A 21,110-nucleotide genomic window follows, 5' to 3' on the forward strand; every position below is an offset into this window, starting at 1 on the left:
GACCTAGAGGTGGCACAGTTACTGCCAGATCCTTTGACATGGCTATAATGTGTAGGGACCTCTCCAGCTGTGCCTGCCTTTATCCAACTATAGTGAGAGCCCGGCCCAATGCACGGAACCTCTCTTCCCAGGGTAGACAAGGGTGGTCCTTGTAGGAATATAACTGAGTTCACTGAGGTTGTAGAGGGGGGCCTGTGGAGTCCCAGACAAGAGGCCATCAACCAATAGCAAATATACGATGCACTCCAACTGTAGGTAGAGGGGAATGGCACCTATGCCTGGGCATGGTGCTTCCTTGCTCATGCCCCACTCCAAGTGGACTGGCCAAGATTGAGAAATCCCCATCTAGAAAGACAGAACAGCAATTTCTGGTTTAGTATCCAAATAGTTTACTTTCTTCCCCCAATTGATCAATTGATTGGCTAATTGACTTTGGGAAAGGGAACAGCTGAGCTGAGAAGAGGTAGTCGAAATAAATCATGGTGGGAAATTATTTTTCTGAATGCCAGGCAGGGTCAGTGAAACAGCAACACACAGTTCTGGCCACTATGGTTATGAATTCATAAAGATCTCGGCCTTAAAGCAAGAAATCCCCATCGTTTAAGTGTGTCACGCCTTATTGTCAGTGCTTCTGTGCTGATTGGGAACAGGGTGGGGCTGGCAAGAGAGCAAGTGTGTCGCCATGGTGACAAGAAGTCATTTGTGTGGGTACAGCAATTGTCTTGATTCTAGGAAGTTTATTTAAAGAGAGGCTCATATGCTGATGGGTAGAAATGGCTCTCCATCTCTTGGAATCATTATGGCATCAGTGATACAGACCACCATCCTAACAGCTTGCTGGTATCCAAGCAACTAAAATATTCCTTGACATGCTGAGAGAATCCAGGAGACTCCTGTCACCCTGGCACTTGTAAAGGAAGCAAAATACTAAGGGCTTAGTCAGGGAGGCTCAGATGCTGTTGACTCAAATTCAGAGATTCAAAGCCCTGCAAAAGGGAGGCTGCAATGTTCAGGTATTCATTCAAAAATACATGTTGGGCAACAGGTGCCAGACACTGTTCCTAAGTCCAGGATGTTTTAAGTACCACTTTTCACCCGTCATGCCAGGTAAGGCAGGTGCATTCACAGACTCTGCCCTGCAGGAGGGACTTTGCTGCAGTTTGCGGCAGGGGAACCTGGCAAAGGCAAGTGGCTTATATGCCACAAAATACAGGATGCCATTGGTCTGTTAAATACAGACCAATGAGCCCTGCTTGGGTGGAAAGAGCTGGACTAACAGGGCTGCATTCCTAAATGCAAGAGCCTGCATTGTAGCTTTGCACAAACACTGTATCATGATGCTTCTTGGCAGATACTTTAAAAATACTGTTGTGATACTTTAGAGGTGCTTTAAAGAAAAGAGCAAACAGGGGAAAAGCAAGACAAAGATGAAGTCTGTTACGTGGGTTAGGCTGATTAGAAAGGTGTTTAGCTGTTAAATAAAAATCCTTTCCAGGTATTATATAAGGTGGGAAGGTCAAAAAACCTGCTTGAGATGCATTTCTTGGTTGACAGACCTATCCATATTCCTTTAAACAGGGAAATGGCTGATGAAGCATAAAGAGACACCCCAGAATAAGACTTGTGTAGTGCTTGGCAATGGGGCTGGGGACAGGTGATTGTGCCTCTGTGGTCGTGGTTTCATTTGTGAAATGAGGGTTTGAGTTGGAAGAACTCCATTTCTAGTCATAATCTAAGGTTCTACGGCACTTAAAATAACATCTTCTAACCAAAGAGTTCCCATGGACCTAATTCCCTTACAAAACAGCTGGATGGTCATTAGCATGTAGTTAAAAGGTAAGATTGCTTCTACTCCTGGAAGAAGCACATCTTGCTGAGTTCGCAGTCATATGGACTCCTTCAGAACAAAAATAATTTGTAATGTTTCTCTTTCCCACTTGACTCTCAGAATCCCTGGAAATATCAAAACAATATAGCAGAATTGTTCACCTGGGACAGTGGAAAGACCTGAATCAGAAATTAGGAGTTCTGCCTCCTCACCATCTTCCATGTGACCTTGAGACAGCCACCAACACCTTCCGACCCTCAGTTTTCTCTCCTGTAAATTGGGAATTAGGATACTGTTTGGGATTTAAAAACTGAAACTTAAAAAGAACAATTCTGGTATTACAACATTTTATATAGAGTGCCCTTAATCTCCTTCCTTCAAAATAACTTATTTCACAGAATGACAAGAAGACCCAATATTCTATTACAGCTCTCAAGAGAAGCCGCAGAGCAGATGTTGAGAATGACAAGATTACCCTTACAGATGCTGGGAAGCAGGAAGGAAATTAAACTACTGCTTCTAGAGACCACTCACTGCACATACTTAATCAGTTTTCTTTTTTATAAATTGATGAATAAATATCTGTCTGGAAATGACTGTGGGTTGTTTTATTTAGTTGTTGTTGTTTTTTTTTTTTTTTCCTAGATGGTTTTTTTCACATCTTTAGTATGAAAGGCATTGCTGTTGTTTTCTCTTGTTTCTTTAAAACCAAAAATGGTATCAGCTCTTATAGAAAGGTCATCCTCTGATCACATTTTCCCATTTTGGGGCTCACAGCATGAAAGTATCCTAGCCTCTCCTAAACATGTAAAATAAATCCCCATAGTTTGTTGTCAAAAATGTAATTTTCCTGAGAGCTGTAGTCTGGTTCCAAGCCTTGGTCCTGTCCTGTGTCTGCGTGTGAGGAGATGCTGATAAAGAGTGAAGTGATAAAGAGACAAGCGCAGCACCTAGAACATGGGCTGCATCATTTGCTCCTTAAACTCTTCCGTGTTCCCTAATTCAGATATCACAGGGTAGCTTTGGAACGTGAGCTCAAAGTTAAAAGGAGGGATGGACGCACAGGGCACGGAGGCCAGTTGGGGATGTTCTCATTATCACCATCAAAGCCTGGATCATCTGGAGATCCAAGGCCACCCTCAAGTATCTGCTCCTCAGAAGCTGAGAGACTTTCTCTTTTAATTAGCATTTCGGCCTTTAAAATGTCTTTCTTGTTTTTCAAAGAACCAAAAGTATACCCAGTACATCTTTTTTTTTTTTTTTTTTAATGGTTGGTTGCATTATTTATTTATTTAATATTAATTTTTGGCTGTGTTGGGTCTTCGTTTCTGTGCGAGGGCTTCCTCTAGTTGCGACAAGTGGGGGCCACTCTTCATCACGGTGCGCGGGCCTCTTCACTATTGCGGCCTCTCTTGTTGCGGAGCACAGGCTCCAGACGCGCAGGCTCAGTAGTTGTGGCTCACGGGCCTAGTTGCTCCGCGGCATGTGGGATCCTCCCAGACCAGGGCTCGAACCCGTGTCCCCTGCATTAGCAGGCAGATTCTCAACCACTGCACCACCAGGGAAGCTCTACCCAGTACATCTTAACGGTATGTTTCAGAAAGTTAATTCAGGGCAAATTACATGATACTTTTATTCAACAACAAAATAAAGATTTCATCCGCTGTCCCCAGTAGGGAAGCAATTGATCAATCAGGTGCATCTGCAATAGTTTGAATAAAGTAACTATTGGGAGGAAAGATGTAATCTTGAATCTCCAGAGCTATGTTTCAGTTTTTCTAAACAGAAGTCATTAGTAGGCTTCTTTTTATCATATCGACTTATTTTTTTACAGTAAAAGTTCAAAAAGTTTAAAGTTTAAAAAGCTTTATGTAAATTCAACTTTTGTAAACTGTTTCACACAGAATGGGGCCTTACATTTATACTTTGGTGAAAGAATTTATTTTCTAAAATGAATGAGATCCACCTATTCCTAGAGTGGGATTGCACTGACAGCACTGTGTTTCCTCCAACAGAGCCAAGATGGAACTCACTACTTAGGTTAAGATAGATCTCATGAGACGTGGTGAAATCTAGCATCAGGCTTGCTTTTCATGTGGGAAGGGGCCACGCTCTCTCTTGATTCTCCCATAGTACCTTGCACAGGATTTAAACACTTGGTTGGTTTACCATGGGTGGTAAAGTAAAGCAAAATGCACATGAATAAAGCATGAGGGTAGTATATAAAAGGAGTGTGGGACGTACATAGAGTTCATAGCAATTTCACCGGTGTGTGGATAATCAGGAGTTGAATCGAAGGGGCCAGTGAGGTTTGATGATTTCCCTCCCTTTCTCTTTTAATATTTACATCATGTCCACCATGTGGAATTCTCTGGGAAATTTTAGAACCATATAGTCCTTACAGAGATTTTTCTCTCCCTGCTGATCCTTTGCTGGGAACAACGTCACCCAGAATAAAGACTCTTTTTCCAGCCTTCCTTACTGCTAGATATCACCATGTGACTCAGTTCTGGTCAGTGGGATGTAGGCAGAAATGCTGCATGCAACTGCTTCAAGGTTTCCTTTGAAGATGAAGGCATGCCTTTCTCTGTTTATGATAGTCAAAAATGTGTTGCTCTGTTGTTTAAAGCACTATTATTTTGGATTTGCAGCCGCACAGAGCTAATCCTAACCTCTCTTACTAAACTCTTCTTTCCAGAGAACTCACACCTGTAGGTCTCTGGCTTAGATGGTTGAGATCAGAAGCTAGCAAAATGGTTTTGCAGGTATACCTGATTTTGGACCAGTTTTGGGGACCCTCAGCTCCCTTGAAAGTCATCAGCTACATTGAACTTCACCTGGGTATACTCACCTGGGTTCAAACTTTTGCAAAGGCTGTTCTGCATGGAGGTTGCAAACTCAAATGTAGGCACCAGGCGGAGAACACCAGAGAGAGAAGAGGACTGGCCCTATGAGTGGTGGGGTCTGCAGCAAACTGGAGATGCATCCCAGCCTAAAGCAGCGTGCTGCTCCTGAGTCCCTGTCCCTGGCAGTCATGCTGCCACTCAGACCCCATCATGACAAGTCTTTCATCTCAAGAGCCATTGGAAATCTGGCTTTTCACAGGAAAGTGCTCAATTTTTAAATTTTAGCAACTGAAATTTTTTAAAAAAGAGTTAAAAATTCGGTGGATCCAGTAAAACTTGGTTTTGGTCAAGATTTGGCTTCCTCACTAGCAGTTCACAACTAGTTACAAGCATGGGAGAGAGGCAGGGGTTATTAGCTGACAGCTTAGTGCATATGCTCCCAGCACACAAAAAACTCATTACTGTATGGAGAGAAGTTAAACTGTTAAAAATGTGGTATGAATGTCAAAAGTACCTAAAATCAGGTTCATAAATTATGATATACAAGTAAAGTTTTATTTAACTTCAGATATTGTAAAAATAGCACCACTTTACCACCCCATTCTCCATGAAGATGGAAACTAAAAGCTGAGATACTTCAGATGCACCATCTGGGGGACAGATTTAACCCTCTCCATCCATGTCACGTGGCGTGTTAGTAATAGCCACTTATTGCCAGATAAGGTAATCTCTTTTTTCCATAGCATACCCCATTCCTGGCAACAGAGGACCAGGGAACGGAGCCTGAGGTCTCTCATTCTGGGAAAGTTCCTTACCTCATTTCCAAGGGCAGCATGGTCCCTGGTCTCAACAGCTCCTTGTGATGTTAATTACACACCTGCCCACTGGTCTTTGCCTCTAAAGGATACAGATATGGGACTAACAGCAGGCCAGCCACAGACTCAGCTGCCTGCCAGAAACCACAACATCCATCTTACTCCCGTTCCTCACCTAACACTCCTCTTCTGCAATTAACTTCCTCACCCCGGGTTCCTCCCCGCCAAGAAGTAATGCCAAAGGCATTACCGCGCAGCAGGCAAAGCTCAGCATGGCTGCAGTCTTAAGGAGTCATGGTGTTTCTGAAATACTTCCTCTAGGAAAAATTCACTCTCTAGCAACCTGGAGCTCCCTTAGCTTAAGCTACTCTCAAAACCACTCATAAATAGTTTTGACCTCTGGTTTAGGGTCTCTCGGAACTGTGACAAAAGCAAATACTAACACAAACCCTGCTGGGGTTGTTTTCATTCCAGTGAAGTGAAATGTTCCCCAGAGACTAGGGCTTGAGGCCCAACCACTTAGGGTAGAGCCATGGAGGTCAGGCCCTTTGAACCAATCCAGCCCCAATTTGGTTGCATAAATTGAGCAAAAACACACAATGTTAAGAGTGAACAGCTACAAATAATAAATGCTGGAGAGAGTGTGGAGAAAAGGGAACCCTCTTGCACTGTTGGTGGGAATGTAAATTGATACAGCCACTATAGAGAACAGTATGGAGGTTCTGTAAAAAACTAAAAATAGAACTACCATACGACCCAGCAATACCACTACTGGGCATATACCCTGAGAAAAACATAATTCAAAAATAGTCATGTACCACAATGTTCATTGCAGCTCTATTTACAATAGCCAGGACATGGAAGCAACCTAAGTGTCCATTGAAAGATGAATGGATAAAGTAGATGTGGCACATATATACAATGGAATATTACTCAGCCATATAAAGAAACATAATTGAATTATTTGTAGTGAGGTGGATGGACCTAGAGTCTGTCATACAGAGTGAAGTAAGTCAGAAAGAGAAAAACAAATACCGTATGCTAACACATATGCATGGAATCTAAAAAAGAAAAGGGGCAGGACAGGAATAAAGATGCAGAAGTAGAGAATGGACTTAAGGACATGGGGAGGGGGAAGGGTAAGCTGGGATGAAGTGAGAGAGTAGCATTGACATATATACACTACCAAATGTAAAATAGATAGCGAGTGGGAAGCAGTTGCATAGCACAGGGAGATCAGCTCAGTGCTTTGTCACCACCTAGAGGGGTGGGATAGGGAGGGTGGGAGGGAGACACAACAGGGAGGAGATATGGGGATATATGCATACATATAGCTGATTCACTTTGTTATACAGCAGAAACTAACACAACATTGTAAAGCAATTATACTCCAATAAAGATGTTAAAAAAAAAAGTGTGAACAGGCACTTTTCATTTTCTTTATACCTCTGGTTTTCAGTCACATGGGATGCAAGGCTTCTGCAGAACATGGTTGGCCAGGTGCATGGTCCACTTAACTAAACACATCCCTGCTGCACTACTTTGTAAAATGAATATTTTTTAATTTAATTTTTATTTTATATTGGAGTATAGTTGATTTATAACGTGCTAGTTTCAGGTGTACAGCTAAGTGATTCAGTTGTACATATACATATATCCATTCTTTTTCAGATTCTTTTCCCATATAGGTTATTACAAAATATTGAGTAGAGTTCCCTGTGCTATACAGTAGGTCCTTGTTGATTATCTATCTTATATGTAGTAGTGTGTATATGTTAATCCCAAACTCCTAATTTGTCCCTCTCCCTCACATTTCCCCTTTGGTAACCATAAGTTTATTTTTGAAGTCTGTGAGTTACTTTGTAAAATGAATATTTGTAAACAGAATGATTTCTGTCTATTGATACCCTTATAATTTAAGATATATTCATCTCAAGATTTAACATATATTACAACGATACATACATTCCTACCTTATGCATATTTTCTGAGGAGAAGCGGGTAATGATATTGAAGAAGTGGACACTGACCACCACATTGGGGTTGGATGAATGGTCCATGATCCACCACTGGGCCGACAGAGACTCCCAAGGTCCTCACTACTAGATGTGTGCTGGGGACCAAGAGCCAGGGAGCTTGTGGGAAATGTGGAGTCTCAGGCAGTAAAAGATGGGAATTTGGTAGAAGTGCAGAATCCTAGACCTGAGTCAGAATCAGAATCTGCATTTTAACAAGATCCATAGGTGATTCCTCTGCACTGATTACAATTTGAAAAGTAGCACTACAAGGCTAGCCGAGGAGGCATGGTAGACATGTAATCCATGTCCTGGAGCGGATACTCGGTCTGGAGAGAGAACAACTGGCCTGGAACCCTAATTGCACCATCTAACAAATTACTTCTCAGTGTTCCACATCTGTAAAATGGGAATAATAACATCTCTTGCAGAATGGGGATATTTACTCAGTAAACTATAAAGGACTGTTCAAAGATAAGTTGTCTTAGTATTATCCACCCACATTCTTATGTGTACACACACATCGTGAGGCCACTTTTTGAATGTCTCACCTTGGAAGAATCCACCTTCAAATGCCCTTGAAGTGTTGGCTAGAATTAAGGACAGAAGGCTGCTTGCCTAAATCTGAAAAGCCAGAGGGTACAAATGATTTTCTTTTGAGTATAAAGATAGGCTATAAAGTCCCAACTTCTGCCTGAGTCCACGGTAACAAGCTGAATGCAGTACATGGCAAAAGCAAATACTGAAAGTTAATTTTTCAAAAATCATCTTAGATCAGCATAATCCTAAAATATTAACTCCTCACACTACACCAAAGACACAGGGAACAAATAAAGCAGAAAAAATGGAAGCAATGACAAAAAAAGAAAAATGGATAAAGGCAAAATTTAACCCACAGCTATTTACTTCAACTCCATTAGGTGTACACACCCTCTGGTCAGCTTCCTTGGTTCTTCAGGGAGCGACAATGGCATGGATTGAGCAACGGCCTCTGCATGGAAAAAGCACCCTTTCTTGCTGTCTACTCAGTTTCACTGCTTTATTCCCTAAGCCAGCCCTACGTTTTTATTGTTGTTTTTCAAATTGAGTTTTGGATCTATTCTGTCATGTCCTTGCAGTGTTGCTAATATCTAAAAGTATAAATTTATAGATGAATGTGCAGGAGTAACATGTTGCAGTGAAAATTATTGCTTGCTTTTCTAAAGGATAAACAGCAAGCTTTCACATTTTAAAATATACACGATCTATTGGGCAGAGTGAGATTTACCGAAATCCCTGTTGCAATCATTTGCTTGAATCTATGTGTTTTGAAACCATAGGAAAATGTCCTGATCATTTTTTCCCCTCAAGATTACATAGTACAACAGAATTCAGACAACAGAATTAGATTAACCATTATGGATTGACCTGTTGCTGAGAGTTCCATCCAAAAACTGTGGAACAACACATTTGACCTGAAAATAGAGATGTTCTCATGACTAAAGATATAACTATCAATCTTATGAGATCTTAGACGTCTCATAAAATTTCCAAACCTTCTAATTGTTGTTTTTTACAAAATACATTTCCTACTAGAATAACTGTGAACGGCATTTCTCATAACATTACCTATTTGAGAAAAATAATTATCAAGGGTCAGATTTACTATAAGAAGTTTTTATCAAGTTTTCTATTTAGTAAGGGTTTGGGTCCACTGTCGATACTCATCAGAGCCACTGTGACTTGTGAACCTGTCTGACATCTGCCTCCAGGGGCTCCGTTTATTCTTGTTCAGGTTGCAGGCTTCTCTGCACTAAATACCCAGAGCCTGTATCTCAGCAGATGGCATATTTGGGCCTGGCCGCGAGGAACACAATGCAAAGGACATGTGGTGGGCTGACTCTGTAAATACACTGCAAGAGGAAAATGATTAGCCACATATGTCTGTGACTTACTGGTCTGCTGGAAGGAAGACCCACTCAGCCTGTGGGCTAAGAAAAGAAGAAGAAACACACGCAGCAGTTAACGGGAGAGAAACAGAGGGCAACCCTGATCGTATGGAGATTGAGTGTAGGTTCACCTTGTAATAAATATTTTATGACTTCATGACTTTTTTTTTTTTTTTTTTGGTGTTCACAGACAGATTTTATTAGCCAGAGTCCCACCTTTTTAGACAAATGGTATGGAGGTTTTCGATCAGATTTTTAAGACTTGATTCAAGTTCCCTCCATCCCCACATGCCCTCCATGGTAATACTCAGTTCACCACTATAGTAATTCAAATGGGCAGCATCAACTTGCAAAGAAAAATCGTATTTTATTCATAATCTCTACTCTTTTATTGTTTGGGGAGGAGAGAGAGGAAGGCATGCAGGGGAGGAATTATTCCTTGTAGCAGGTGATGGAGGAGCCTCTTGGGACATGTACTGTTGGGGCCACAAGCCAAAACCCATTCAAGTCTCTGGAGGAGAATGGCAGTTATGAAGGCAGTGTAGTTCTCTCTGCCATCTCCTAATGGACAGATATCTAGGTGGTATAAGAGCAGGAAAGGGAAAAAAAATTCAAAAGGAGAAACTTCATTAAATAAACTCTGGAACTCACTAAGGACAGGACAACTTCTGACAAAGACAATGGTACAGATTTGGAGCCTTAGGGGGCTAAGATGACAACGGTGCCCTCGGCAGAAGCCAGCGAGCCTCCTTTGCCCAACGGAGAGGAAACCATGATGCCAGGAGGACTGGCTGCAGAACCTGGCACTTGGCAGAAGTGCACTAGATGTGAACACGTGCGGCACAGCCCCGAACTTCCAGAAGGAGCTGCGAGGGGGAATTTCCAAGGGGACTAGAGGTCTTAAATTAGCAATGAAACATAAGAACTGTAGGTAAACCTGTGAGGAAAATTAATTATTTCTATCAAAATTTATGATAATTTTATTTGTTGAGCACTGTGAGGGCTTTTATGCTAAACGTTTTATATGTATGTCATTTTATTGAAAACTCATAAATCGTCATGAAGTGTGTAGGATCGTCTCATCTTTCAGACGACCACTGATGTTACTTGACTTCCTCAGGGTGGCAGAGGCAGGGTTCAGTTGCTGCACCCTCTGACCTGAAGCCCATGCTCTTAACTGCTATTCTCCATTGCTCCCCTTGTGAATGACACATGAACTGGCCCAAAATGAGATAATTAAGAAAAACACTAAGGAAGTATTTACCAAATTTGATGCTATAATTTTGAATGTATTTTAAATATACTGCCACTTAAATTTCTGTTTTCATTTCTTAAATTACAGATTAGATCTTGCTTCTCCCCTGCTTGAATATCTCCCCACAGGTCCTAGACTATAGCCCCTAATGACATGCTTCTAGTCCATCTTCTTTTTTTTTTTTTTAATAAATTTATTTTTATTTATTTATTTTTGTGTGTGTTGGGTCTTCGTTTCTGTGCGAGGGCTTTCTCTAGTTGCAGCAAGCGGGGGCCACTCTTCATCGCGGTGCGTGGGCCTCTCACTATTGCGGCCTCTGTTGTTGCGGAGCACCGGCTCCAGACGCGCAGGCTCAGTAGTTGTGGCTCACGGGCCTAGTTGCTCCGCGGCATGTGGGATCTTCCCAGACCAGGGCTCGAACCCGTGTCCCCTGCATTGGCAGGTGGACTCTCAACCACTGCACCACCAGGGAAGCCCTAGCCCATCTTCTAACCATCTCTCAATCTACCTTCCCACCTGTCCACACCCCAGATTCCTACCATGGCTGACCACGGGCCAAGTTTGTGATCATACCTGCCCCTTTATTAATCGTGCTGTGCTTCCTTCTCTTCAAAGTTCAACTTAAATATCGCTTCACCTACAAGTCTCCTCTGAACTCACAGGCAGAACTAATGACTCCCTCTTCCACATCATTACTGCACATTTCTTTAGATTTCCTTAAAACATTTTCTATCAAATATCAATTTGCATGTCTGATTCTTCAATGAGAGAGCAAGTTACTCTGGGGCAGAACACTTTGTCTTCTTAATCTCAATTTCCCGGTATATGGCATCACATATTTGTTGCCCAAGAGCCACTCAATAAATTGATTGAACTAAGTTTCCTGGCTTTGGTTATAACCAAGTTTACATCAGAGTTATGTTGACTTAATTATTTACATTAATCAAGTTAAATATATCTTCTTTTCCATAACCATTGCCCCCTTCTTTTCCATGGTCCCAAGATGTACATCCCCTCACCAGCCAATCTTCTACTTTCTTTTAAGGTTGCCATATAAAATACGAGTCTCACAATTAAATTTGAATTTCAGATTAACAGTAAATAATTCTTTTAGTATGGACCAGATATTGCATGGTACATAGTTATACTAAAAAAAAATTGTAGTTTATATGAAATTCAGAATTTAACTGGGTGCCCTGTTTTTTAATTTGCTAAATCTAACAGCCGCTTTTTCTTTACAATCCTCTTTAAACCATTATTTTCCACAAGTGACTCATGGTGGTCCCGTCTTTGGTCATAAAATAGAGCCTTGCTCTTAATGGAATGTATTTGCTTCATAGGGGTAACATAAAACAAAACCACGCAGGCCTCCCAAATTCTCAATGGCCCCCTCATGTTGGTGGCATAAGACACACAGAAGGAAAACATCTCTGTAACAAACTGATAGGACATATGATTGCTTATGCTCCCATATCAGGCTGTCCTTCACCCTTCAGCTTTGACCTTGAGTATGGTTTTCTCCTTGTGCTCCTGTATCTTTTCAGTCACTTTTCAGGCTCTTCTTCCTGCTAAACTTCCCCAGTTCTAGCTAGGTCCAGGAGTCCTTACCCTGATTGCTTCCTCTGTGGGTGGCAAATCTGTTTGTCCCTGACCTTTAAAGGGAAATGGATAGGTCCGTGGTTTTCTTTCAAAGGGTCCCACCTGCATTTTTCATTCAGGAAGGCGATGGGGCAGACACTGGGCCAGACACTGCTCCCCACCTGCACACACTGGAGAATATTCAGTGAGGGAAGGCTTGCTGATTGCCAACAGAGGCAGCACAGTGAGCATTTCAGGGACTGCTTTCTCTCTTAACGCCTAAAGAATTACAAGTGATGAATCTCTTATTCCCAAAGACCAAAAAATGCACTTGTTACTTAGAAAGGTTTTGTCTATAGCAGTGCTCTCTTATAGCATTTTCTATGATTGTGGAAATATTTTATTCTGTACTGTCCCATATGGTAGCCACTAGACACATGTGGCTATGGAGCACATGTTGACATGTGGTTAATGTGACTGATTTTTAAATGTTATTTAATCTTAACTGATTTAAATTTAAATAGTTACATGTATCAAGAGGCTACTGTGTTGGACAGTGTAGGCTGATAGCATTAAATTGACTATAAGGACTAAAGATATTTTATTTAGGGAAGACGGAAAAGCTTCTACAGTTTTGGGCAAGGTCTAGATAAGGTCTAAGTCAGAGACTGTCTTCTGTAGCTAATTTTGCCCTCAGGGGGCATTTGGCAATGTCACTTGTCACAACTAGAGATGGCGGTGCTACCAGCATCTAGCAGGTAGAGGCCAGGGCTGCTGCTAAACATACTACAATGCACAGACCAGCCTCCCACAGAAAATAACTATTCAGCTCAAAATGGCAATACTGTCAATGTTGAGAAACCCCGATATAGGCAAAGGAGTAAATGAGGTAACACAGGCACAAAACTTCTCTCAACTAGTTCCCACCTTCCTCCCGAGGCCTCCGTTCCCTTTAATCTCCAGATTTTATCATTATCCTTTCCAAGAATCCTTATTTTAATTAATCTAATTATTTTTATTGTCCTGACTAATTAGCTTCCATTTCTTGGACTTGTTAAGTTTCTTGTAAATTATCTTATTTTTACAACAATCTATCAAAGTAGCTGTATTTATGCCCATTTTATAGATGGGAAACCAAGGTCTAAGAGGCTAGGTACATTATGCTAAGTCAAAGACATGAGACACCAAAGGCCACATGTTGGATGATTCCATTAATGTGAAATCTTAAGAAAAGGTAAATATAGAGACAGAAAGTAGATTTGTGATTGTCAGGGGATGGGGGAAGGGAAGAATAAGGACTGACTACTCATAGGTATGGGGTCTCTTTTTGGGTGATGAAGTGTCCTAAAATTAGATAGTGGTGATGGCTGCACAACTCTGAATATACTAAAAAACATTGATTCATATACTTTAAAAGGGTGAATATGACTTATACTTCAAAATTACTAAAAATATAGTTGTATCTAAAATGTACAACATTAAAATATATTTCCATTAAATATGCACATTTAAGTGAATGTAAAAAATTAAAAATTAAAACAAACAAAAACTGAGGTGCAGTGTCTTGCCTGCATCACACAGCTGGGAGTGGAGAGTCAGGATTGGAGGCAGGTCATCTGATGGCAGGCTTTTCACATGACTGACACTTTTCTTCCCTTCATTTCTCCCCAGAGTGTCAGGTGTTCATATTTCAAAGCCAGGAGGATCTAGATTAAAATCCCTGCTATACCTCTTAGTGTGGCAAATTATTACTCTTCTTTAAAAATTCTTTATTTTATTGCTGTAAGAACACTTAACATAAGGTCTCAGCAAACTTTTAAGTGTACAATACAGTATTTTTGACTAAGGTACAATGTTCTACAACAGATCTCAAGAACTTATCTTGCTTAACTGAAACTTCATGTCCATTGATTAATAAACTCTCCATTTCTTCCTCCCCCTGGCCCCGGACAACCACCATTCTACTATTTGATACTACCAATCTATTTTATTTATGTATTTTTTTTTATTAAGCTGGCAGGTGTTTTGTTTTTAAATTTTTATTGAAATATAGTTGATTTACAATGTTGTGTTAGTTTCAGGTGTGCAGCAAAGTGATTCAGTTATACATATATATAAATATATATATTATTTTTTTTATATTCTCATCCATTATAGGTTATTTGAATTTGACTATTTTAGATTTATTTTGAATTTTTGAATTTTATTTTATTTTATTTTTTTATACAGCAGGTTTTTATTAGTCATCCATTTTATACATATTAATGTACACATGTCAATCTCTAGTTCCCAATTCACCACACCACCACCACCACCCCGCCACTTTCCCCCCTTGGTGTCCATATGTTTGTTCTCTACATCTGTGTCTCTATTTCTGCCCTGCAAACCCGTTCATCTGTACCATTTTTCTAGGTTCCACATATATGCGTTAATATACGATATTTGTTTTTCTCTTTCTAACTTACTTCACTCTGTATGACAGCCTCTAGATCAATCCACGTCTCTACAAATGACCCAATTTCATTCCTTTTTATGGCTGAGTAATATTCCATTGTATGTATGTACCACAACTTCTTTATCCATTCATCTGATTTAGATACCTCATATAAGTGAAATAATGCAGTATTTGTCTTTCTGTTTCCGGCTTTTCACTTAGCATGATGTCCTCAAGGTTCATCCATGTTGCCACATACTGAAGAATTTAAGAATCTCCTTCTTTCCTTCTTAAATAATATTCTATTGTATGTATATACAACATTTTCTTTATCCATTTATCTGTCAATGGATGTTAATCTTTCTTGAAACAATTTATTTACAAAATGGTGTTGCTAATACTCATACTACAGGTTGGTTATGAGAGCTGCACATTATGCAAGATGTCTGACAGAAAATCTTCCTTCAGTGAAGTACAGCTATTGTTGAACTGCTCCACTGAGAAAACTCTGAGAGCATCTTCTTTGGGGCTTCTGGAAGACAAATCTTAGACCTTGGCTGCTGAGGCACCCTGGGCTGCCTAGGGCATGGATGGATCTGAATGGCCTCCCAAATCTGTTGGAGCAACTCTATTTTTTTAGCTGCTTTATATATTAGGCTACCAAATAGAATTTTGTTTGAACACAGAGTTCTGTAAAAAGTTTGAACCCCACAGATCTAACCCACCCGTGATTCTAATTTAAGGAACTGGACACAAGCATAAGAAAAAAGTGAGCTAATTGGGGGAATACTTCTCTTTTATCCCCTCTTCAATTACACCATGTAGGAGGTCTCATCTGCTGAGAACCTATAAATAAAGTCTTCGTGACTTCTTTTTCTGTGGGTGAAGACATATATACCTTGAGAGTCTTGAGTGCCTTGATTAAGGCATTTGTATGCCATTAACCTCTCCTGGGCAAGTAACCAGAGAATTTTCCAAGAACAAGTGACAGAGTCAAGGCCAACTCCAAAATCAGAGAAGGGGGCAGGGGAGGCATGGCACAGCTTCTCAGCAACTTCCCCAACTGCTCCTAAATGTTCCATTCATTATCACTGTCTTTACATTTGTGGATGAGGGCCCTCTTCTAGTCTGCAAAACTCTTTGAAAACAAGAATGGGAGGAAAGGGTAGATTCAACCTTCTGCCTGGGGAAGCAGGGGGACACTGGCCTTTATGAAACTGCCTTAATGATATTTGCAATGGTTTAATATCTCTCTTTAAAGCAAACATCCTCTGTCTGCTGCTCTGCTGAATGATCCACTCCCATTTTTCGAGATGCAGGCTCATTTAACAACTGGCAATCAAACCCGCTCCGGCAGCCACAATGGAAACTGTTGAGGTTCATTACACTGGAAAAAATATGCCATCTTTATTTCCATTCTATTGTTTCCCCAAAGATTAACATTACACATTTTTTTCAATGGACCGTTTTTATGAAATTTCACTTGGATATATTTCTAAGTCCCCAATCCAGATGGTACATCTCAGAGTGAAGTCTGAAGTATGCTTCTTGTGCTGTTATTCTAAAGAATGGCACTGCTATTCTGGACACATTCATAAAAAAAAAAAAAAATGGCATTAGGAATCCAAATGATGAAAACAATTTGAGATTGAAGAGTTTATGATGTGGGAGTGTGGAAATGCATTCTTGATTTTGGTAGTGATTATCGATGATGATTTGATAGTAACGTGCATGTTTGCCCAATTATTCAATTGGTGTGGTGAGTTCCTAGCAAAATCCTCATGGTATATATCAGGCACTTAATATACATCTGTTAAAAAAGCGTTAAAAGAGTTACCCCTTGTGGTACTTTTGGGAATCTTAAGAAAGGTATGGGGAAGTCAACAAAACTGTGATAAGCTATTGCAACTAAAAAAAATAGTAGAAATATAACAGATTTTAAGAAAAATAGATTGTGGAAGTTTTAAAACACGATCCCTATTTTTTTAAACTTCTCCCATTGATAGGGTCCCCTTGGGTACACTTATGACAGCTGTGACCAACAGTATGGCAAAAGAGACTCTGTCCTACTTCCACGGCTAGTGATAAAAGGCCAGGCAGCTTCTGTCTGGTTCCCTCGGGATGCTTGCCCTGGAGGAGGCCAGCCAGCCACCATTTACAAAGTCCAACCACCCTGAAACCACCATGCTGGAGAGGCCATACACATGCTCTGGTCCACAGCCTAGTTGAGCTCCCAGCTGGCAGACAAGTAAACCGCCTACCATGGGAAGGTGCCATTGTGGGTACCCAGCTTATCTGAGCATTCAGATGACTCTAGTCCCAGCTGACATCTGCCTACAAGTCAGAAGAAACCCCAAATGAGAAATGTCCAGTGAGCCCTTTCCAAATGTGCTACCTTCAAAATTGTGAGCAAAATAAGATGGTTGTAGCTTCACACTTCTAGGTTTGGCGGGTATATTGTTAAGTAGAAATAGAATCTGGAATAGGTATTAAATCTGCCCATAGCTGAGCCCAAGTTTTCTCTAAATGTTTGTACAATAAGTTCCTTTAGAAAGATTGGAAAAAATATTTCCAAATATAAAAGAACTTAAAGGGACTTAAAGAACTTGAAATGCTCAAGGCAACATCAGGAGCTCACCAAACATTGTGTATAACTAGGCCATCAAAATCCAAATGTGCTATGGATTCAGTTAGATGAGGCTCAAAGGTCAGCCAAAGCTTCCAAAAGTCTAGATTAAATGGTAACTACAGCTGAGTAATGGGGATGTATGATTTGGTTCAATATGCTATAGCTGTCCTCCTCCTGACTGCTGATTCAGCCTGAGGAGGATACTCCCACCCAGCTCCACCCAGCCCTGCCACAAGGTGCCTTTCACTGGAAAGCACAGCTTGGCTGTGCTGTAGTTGGCATTCACACCCCACCCCCAAACCACAAATCCTCCATTAGAGGCTAGATGAAGCTATGGACAGAGCCTTCTGGAGCCCTGACATTGAGCAAAGATCCCTGATCTCTTTAACAAATGTGACAAATACTGACTGTATATCTAGAATATTTATGATCTACATACCGATGCTGAAGAAGAAAAGATGAGTGAGCAAAAGTGCCTGCCTTCAAAGAGCTCACAGTCTTGCGGGGTAGACATTCAGGAAATATTATGACCCAGAACTGTAAGCTCCATAATAGAAGGATATGAAAAGTCTGAGAGGATCCCAGAATAGAAGGCATCTCAATCTGCAGGGCAGCTGGGGACAGCCCCAGAAAAGGGAGGGGACAACCTAAGGTTTGCTATTTGCTTCTTTCAAGCCTATACTGGCTGAATTTTGTAATCAGTAGAAAATAAGATGATTTTAAGTTCTGTATTTTTTTATAATGGGATGTATTTTAGATGATTATTTGATTCATAAAATCATGTGAATATTTTAACTAATCAGCATTCTGCCTGCATTTAGCACTTGATTTTCTTCGAAAAAGTGTCATTGGCATACCCATAAATGCAAATATTTTTGCAAAATGATGCCCTTTGCATTATATAGCAAAGCCTACAGTTCGGAAAACAAAAATAAAACAATATGAGGACACCTAGAGAATGAAAAGAATATAGTTATCTTCTCTTCCTATCTTACAGAAAATTCCATAGTTTTTCCAAAAGCGTTTTAAATTATCTACTAATATAGCAGTCTCTCCTTTACTGCCTATTTTTTAAAAATTATCAACAAACGACCTCTTGACAGGTTTCAAATAGAGTGAGTAATTCTGTTCCTTTTGAAAAAACCTGTGGGCTTATGTCAAATGCATGCATATTCAAAGTATTTTTTTTTTAAGGCTGGGGCAGTAGCTCCACTTATTTGCTACCTTTATCCTCCCACTCAATTGCTGTGTGCTCAAATGTGTGCTGTGTGCACACACGATCCCCTCCACATACACACATACACACATACCCTCCATATTCCAGCTGGTATATGAAATTCTGCCCAGCACTTAAAGAAAGCACTGGTGACGTTAAGAGTCACACAAGTGAACAAAGTATTACTGCCTTTTGTATATTAGGAACACTTGTTTTACCTTCTCTCTCATCAATGTCAGAATATGGAATGCAGAAAAGGCCTGGGCTTGCATCTGGCTTCTATGATTGATAGACTGTGTGATGTCAAGTTGTTTTCTCCAGGCTTCCATTCCTCTATCAATATGATGGGGAATCTACCTCAACTATCTGAGGGTGCTGTGAGGGTTAGATTGATAATGTGGAACATTATCTTTGCAAATATTAAAGCACCCAGAAAACCATCAGCTTATTGTTCAGAGAGGTATTAAGAAATCAGTACCATTGCCTGTGGGGGGCTGTGCATTCAGCCCAAGAGGACTCTAGGTTCAAGCTTTACTCAGAGAACATCTGAGGGACATCTTAAGAGAACATGACTACAGAGTGAATTGCTTGGCTTCTATGTAACACACCACATTCCCAGCCTCAACCCCAGTCCCAAACTGGTCTCAATTTATCCAAAGCTATAGGACATTTCACATTCCCTAAAGTTCTATAAATGGGAATTTTAGAGAGATTAGGCCAATCAAGCCTAGAGCCTGTGGCAATCACAAAGTCATTATAACATAAATTCCTCTAACCCCAGCCAGCTAGTATTCATAAAATGATTTTTCTTAGATCTAAGTTGAAGAATATGCTGGACAGGCAACATTGCTCTCTCATACCTAACTGTGACAGATATCACTAATCTGTCACCGTCCGTTTTCCCATAGAGACTAAAGTTGGCCTCAGAATCCTTCTTAACCCACTGATAAAGTGATTAGAATTGACTTTTTAGAAGCAGCCTTGGGATCCCTGCTTTAAGAAGAGATACCACATAAAAGTGGTCAGAGAGGTTTGGTTCAGTGGAAATCACCTCCACCTTACTGATGTTTCTTTTGCATAAGTAAATTTCTTTTGTCAGTAAGATAACTGTAGAAATATTATTAAACCTGGTCCTCAGAAGCATTTATCAGACTACTTTAGACCTTGAAGCAAATTCTCTAGATCACTAAGTATGACTTTTAAGAAAAGAACACTGCTAGATGATCAAACCACTCACTGCTATGACTTCCAATCCATGAAGAGAACTTGAGAATGGTTTTCTCCAAACGTATGTGCTATTTATTATCTGTCCCAGGGCCCGCTTTGGTACTAATCCTTCAAATCCAGCATTTCTAAGAGTAATGCTTCAGTTATAAATATTATTCAGGAGGTTGAAACTGTCTTATTAAAGATCAAAATAGTGCTTTGAGTATAGTGTTTCGCCTCTAATTTGTTTTATATACTATCCATTCTATAAATAGGCACTATTACTATGGGAACTCATTCCTCTTCAAAGACAAGAATGTACTGAAAATATTTCACAATTATTCTATTCCTCCAAACGAGCCACTTAATTAACAGCAATAACATTAGTCATGTCAGAGGAAAAGTCATTTCGAATTTTTGCCAGGTGATGTCTTTATATATAAGCAGACACATTATCATAATGTGACACTTATGCTGGGTGCCCCCCACCCAAGGTCCAATGAATAGAACAAAGCAAATAGATCTTTGTCTATACAGGAGTCCATTAAATAAGCCTTTTTCTTGAACACTTTAAGAATACCAAATATTCTCTTTTCACACCACTTCCATTAAGAGAACTTTTAACTTGGAAATACACAATGTAGCTGCTCACAGTGAAAAAAATTTTACTGTGTCCCCTTCCTCACCCTTCTCCATGATTATAAGGAACTTAAATGTTCACTATGAATAATTTAAAAAAACACTAAAATTATTTAGAAGAAAATTTAAATCACTCATGATTCTACCACCCAGATTTAAGTATCATTAATACTTGCAAATTGTGTATATTCTAAATATATTGTTAATGGTATTTGTTTTCATTTTACAAAATATCGTGGCGATCTTTCCCTGTAGATGAACCAAGCTCTACAGAACCATTTTAAAGCACTGTACAGTATTCCTTTGTGTGGACTAACTATCATGAATTCAACCAATTTCCTGTCACTGGACCTCTGGTTAATTTTCAATTATTTTTTTATCATAAATATCTTTGTTAACACTTTTTTGGTGCATATATCTTTGACTCATTATCTGTATTATTTCCTAAAGTAAATTCCCAGAAAACAAGTTGCTGGGTTAAAGGGTGTACACATTATTTTTTAAAACATTTAATTGAATTGTGCCACACAAAACTGTTGAGATCATAAGATCCCGGCACTATATAAAAAAGCATGAAGCCATTCGCAGAGTCTCTGAAGGATTCTTGACCCCTCACTGGCCTGTGGGGATGCTATTGCTGGCTTTGGGATGCAGCCACATGGTATTACACAATCTTTTTTTTTTTTTTTTTTTTTTTTAAATAGGGGCCACCAACCTGGTT

General features: G+C 40.0%; 2 protein-coding genes across 4 annotated transcripts in view; both read right to left on the bottom strand.

The window, feature by feature from the left end:
• Nucleotides 1–21,110, bottom strand: part of CTNNA2 (catenin alpha 2) — a 1,192,234-nt gene that overhangs the window by 595,239 nt on the left and 575,885 nt on the right. The gene's annotated exons all lie outside the window — the stretch shown is intronic.
• The window catches only part of LOC309611507 (lithostathine), a 1,064,255-nt gene continuing 1,046,262 nt past the window's right edge, over nucleotides 3,118–21,110 (bottom strand). The window contains exon 6 of the mRNA XM_082356068.1: nucleotides 3,118–3,397. The gene's annotated coding sequence lies outside the window, so the exon portion shown is untranslated. The remainder of the gene's footprint in view (nucleotides 3,398–21,110) is intronic.

This window comes from Balaenoptera borealis (genome assembly GCF_965194805.1).
Source record: "Balaenoptera borealis genome assembly, chromosome: 15".
Classification (NCBI taxonomy): Eukaryota; Metazoa; Chordata; class Mammalia; order Artiodactyla; family Balaenopteridae; genus Balaenoptera; species Balaenoptera borealis.